Below are 5,245 nucleotides of genomic sequence, written 5' to 3' on the forward strand. Positions count from 1 at the left end.
GAGACTTTTAAGATAGGCTTTCTCTTACATTTGATATTTGAAAAAATCTGTAAGAAATTTGAAAATATCTTACAGAAAACTTGCAAGGTGTACATAGGCCACTTAGTCACTGAATATCTTGACCTATAAGCCTCCCATTGAGTATGTTAGTCATTGATAATCTGCCTGTTTAAATGGCCTGTTTGAAGTCCCATGCGTTGGAGACCTAACTGTTCTTCCAGAAGATAGCATTGAAAGTACCATGTTACATTCTGTGTGATCTCTGCTAATGGCACTTTGGAATTGTATTAGTTAAGTCACTTTAGACATAAGTTATATCACGGTGGATCTAATTGTCAGGTATTGAGTTATCAGTTCTTTGAAGAAATAAATTTTGAGGAGGTATGGGAGGAAGGAATACATTTTATAAAACATTACAGTGAAGTTCATGACTGACCTTTGCATAGTAGAAGTTTTAAGTATGCTGTTAAAAATCTGTAAGGGACAGTTAAGAAAATTATCAGACTGTAATAGAAACATGTGAGCTCGCCAAACAAGGATTTCAGTGTAGATTTTGTCTTTATCAAATGAGGTTAAAGGAGCAAGTTATAGTCAAAGTTTGAATGGAAGAGCCTGCCATTGTTGTTCCACATGTGGTTGTTGCTGTTTACATTCCTTTACTGAGCCTACATCTTCATAAGCTTTTTGACAGGTATATGTTGAACACTTCTATCTTATGGTCAAGACAGGATCAGAGGCCATGGATACTGACAACTGATTTCTCTGTTTTCTTCTGTCTTTTTCCATGACTGTATCTACTGCCTCATCTTGATTTACAAGCAAAACCTAGAAAACCTGCAAATATAAGTGTTTTGTGGTTTATCTAGGAATAATACATAAAATATTGCTGTTATTTTTGGTGAAGAAAATCAATTTTTATAGCTTATTTCAACCTAAATAAAATGTGAATTTTGTTTAAATAAATAAAATGATTTCAATAAACATTTATACATTGTATACACATAACACATTACTTCTTCTTTAGTCAATTATCTTTTAGTATTATCAAAATAAGAAAAGTGAATTGTATATCTACTGTCATTTTTACCATTTCCAACACTTTTTTTTTCTTGTATAGATCCAAGTTTCTGTCTAATAACATTCCTTCTACCTAAAATACTCTTTTAACATTTCTTATAGTGAAAGTTTGCTGATAATGAATTCTTTTTTTTCCTTGTCCATAAATTCTTTATTTCTCTTTCATTTTTCAGTGATAGATTAACTGGGCCCTGATTTCTGAGGTGACCATTTTTTTCTCTTTCAGTGCTATAAAGATGCCCCTCTATCATCTTCAGACTTAGATAGCTTCTAATAAGAAGTCTGTTGTAACTCTCACCTTTGTTCCTCCATGTGTATCTTTTTTTCCACTGGGCTGCCTTCTAGATTTTATCTCGATCATTGGTATTGATGTGTCTAGGTGTTTTCTTCCTCCCTCCTACATACTTCCCTCCCTCCCTCATCTTCCCTCCTTTCTTCCTTCCTTTCTTTTTAGTATTTATCCTACTGGGTCTTCTATGAGCTTTCCAAATCTATGGTTTAAAATCTTTCATTGTTTGAGGGGAATGCTCTGCCATTATATTTTCAAATATATCTTCTCCCCATTCTCTTTTTTCATTTTGGAATTCCAATTGCTCATATATTAGACTATTTGACATTGTCCCACAGCTCTTGGATGTATTGGCTTTTTTCCCCTCTTTCTTTGTGTTTCGTTTGAATCATTTATTTTGAGTGATCTTTATCTTATGACTATATCTTTATTTCTGGCATTTCCATTTCATACTTTCTTACAGTTTCCATTTCTCTGCTAAAATTTTCCATGTGTTCTTGTATGTTATTCTTCTTTTACACTAGAACCTTTAACACATAACTCATAGTTTTATCTTTTTAATACCATGCCTATTAGCTCCAACATCTGGGTTCTGCAGATTGCATTGTCTCTTGGTAGAAAGTTGTTTTCTCTTGAATTTTTGTGAATCTCATCATTTATGGTTAAAAGCTGGATATCACATGTAGGACAGTAAAGACTGAGATGGATATAGGTATAGGTATAGGTATAGATATAAATATAGGTATAGACATATATATAGATAGAGATATAGATATATGCCTGGATTGGGCATGCCTCTTTTTCTACTATACATTTAATATGGAGAATTGTGTCAATCTAGTCAAAAGTTGAGTAGGGTTTGGGTTTTGCTAGCTCAATGTTTTTACCTTCTGCACACTATTGACTACAGATTCCTCTAGAATTACCTGTACTTAAGGTGGGGGTTGAGTTTCCAAAGAATATTTTTCAATGTTCCATTTTCAGTCTCAAGTTTAATCTTCTTCTGTGAATGTAACCTCAAAGGAGGTCTCTCTTTATCTTCTTGCCCTGCCCCCAGTGGTAGACTGCTGTTACTTGTTATTCAGTGCTAGCAAGCCTGCTGGTAGAGGGTGGGAATATTCTCTATTTCTTCCTTTATCTTCAGTCTTAGGCAAGACCTCTCTCTTGTGTCTCACAGAAAGAGATTTTTCAGTGATTCTGCCCCTTGGCCAGCTGTAGTTGACCTCTAATGGTCTGGGCCAAGGGAAATTCCTTTCCTTCCCTCAGGCGTTGAAGGGTTTTTTTTCTGTTCCCTTCCCTTCCCTTCCAATGGGTCTTCAGTTATGTCTGAGAAAGACAGTATTTGCTGCCAGTTCCCCAGAGGCTTAAAGTTTTTGTACCATAGAAAAGATAGAAAAAAGGATCCAGGGATCCCCCACTGCTGTTCCCCTACCTCAGTCCTGCATTGCCAGGGGCCTCTTTCTGGTCTACTGCCCTGCTCTCAGTCTATCTCATGAGAAACCAGAGAGGTCCATGGAAAAGAGTCTGGAAGTGGATACAAACTGCCTTTGTGTCTGTCATTTTCAGGTATTCTACATTAGGGCACAGAAAACTATGGTTTGTGGGCTAGTCATCTGTTTTTTTAAATAAAGTTTCAATGGAATGCAGCCACACCCAATCATTTGCCTAATGTCTATGGTTGCTTTTGCACTATAAACACAGAGTTCAGTAGTTGCAAGAGTTACCTTATGGCCCACAAAGCCTAAAATATTTACTATTTGACCTATTAAAATAAGGTTTCCAACCCCTGTTCTATACTCTTACACTAGCCCACAGTTAGCCTTTAGCAATTCATTAAAAATTTAGGTAATTTCTTCTTACCCACTTGTTTGGTAGTCCCATTTTCCTCCCTTGCTCTATCCCAGGTAAACTCACTTTCCCATGTTTTAACAGAGCCACCTATATTTTCTTAGTTTTCAGGTTGTTGGTTACCCTATGAAACTCAGTTCTCTGGTTGGTTGAAGAAAAGGTATAACTTTGTCAAAGTGCTGGCAATTTTATGAATTTTGGGGGGTTTTCTTATTGTTATATTGGAAGTGATGCTTTTTCCAGTTTTTAATATTATAGCAGAAGCCCCTCAATGAACTTTTAGTTTAGTATGATATGTAGTTTTTAATTCCAATCATCAGAAAGTTGGTAATCAATATGTAGTATAGATGCTACAGAAAGGACTTAAGGAGTATCTTTAGAATTTGAGGACAAGCTTAGAAACTGACACAATCTGAAAGTCATGTAAAAATGGAAAAGATTAGCTGCTGGAGAAGGTTTGTATAGCACTGTAAGCATGGTAACTGTAACCAAAGCACAGAATTCTTAAAATCCTACAGGATGTGTATTGCAGTTCCAAATCCTTGTTCTTGACCTTGTTGTATAGCTTCTCCATTCTCAAGAGAAATTTTAAAATATTTTGAACTAAATTAAAATGAAAACACAACTTATGAAATTTGTGGGATGCAGCAAAATCATTACATACAGGGAAATTTATAGCATTGAATGTACTTATTAGAAAAGAAGAAAGATGTAAAATCAAGAATCTAAGTTTCCACCTGAGAAAACTAGAAAGAGAAGAGTAAATTAAATCCAAAGTATGCAGAACAAAATAAATAATAAGAATTAGAACAGAAATCAATTAAGTTGGAAGTAGGAAATCAGTAGAAAAATCAACAAAACAAAAATCTGGTTCTTTAAGGTAAATAACATCAATACATCTCTAGGAAGGCTAACTAAGGAAAAAAGAGAGAACACAAATTATTAGCTTCAGAAATGAAAGAGGGCCATCACTTTGGACCCCATGAACATTAAAAAGATAATAAAAGAATAGTACCAACAACTCTATGACCACAGATTTGATAATCTAGATGAATTAAACCAAATCCTTGAAAGACATAATCTGCTAAAACTCATACAAAAAGAAATAAGCAATCAAAATAGGGCTATATATTTCAAAGAAATTAAAATACATATTGTTAATAATCTTCCAGTAGAGAAAGCATCAGTACCAGATGGGTTCACTGGTGAATTTTATCAAATATTTAAGGAACAAACTATAACAGTTCTCTAAAATCTCTTTTAGAGGATAGAAGCATAAGGAATACTTCCTAACTCATGCTACAAGCTAGCATTATCCAAATGACAAAACAGACAAAAAATTACAAGGAAAGAAAACTACAGACTAATAGCTCTCATGAACATAGTTGCAAAAATCATCAACAAATTTTAGGCAAATGAATTCAACAAGTATAAAAAAAATTATATACCACAATCAAGTAAGACTTATTCCAGGTATGCAAAGTTGGTTCGTCATTCAAAAATCAAATAATGTAATCCATCACAATAACAGACTAAAAAATAAAAATAGCATGATCATATCGATACAGAAAAACATCTGACAAAATCGACCACCCATTCATGATAAAAACTCTCAGTAAACTAGAATATAGAAGAATTTCCTCAACTTGATAAAACATGGCTACAAAAAAAACTACAGCTAATATTCCACTTAAAGGTGAGAAATGGAAAGCTTTCCCACTAAGATCAGGTACAAAACAAGGATGTGCCCTCTCACCACTGCTTTTCAACATGTTGCTGAAACTTCTATCCAAAGCAATGAGATAAGAAAAGGAAAATATACGTATACAGATTTGGAAGGAAGAAATAAAACTCTTCGTTCACAGATGACATGCTCGTCTATGGAGAAAATCCAAAAGAACTAACCAAAAAAAAAAAAAAAATCTTGGAACTAATAAGCAATTTTAGCAAGGTTGCAGGATACAAGGTTAATACACATAAGTCAATTGCTTCCCTATATACTAACAATGAATGAGTGGAATTTAACATTGA

Source organism: Globicephala melas, chromosome 4, assembly GCF_963455315.2.
Source record: "Globicephala melas chromosome 4, mGloMel1.2, whole genome shotgun sequence".
NCBI classification, from domain to species: Eukaryota; Metazoa; Chordata; class Mammalia; order Artiodactyla; family Delphinidae; genus Globicephala; species Globicephala melas.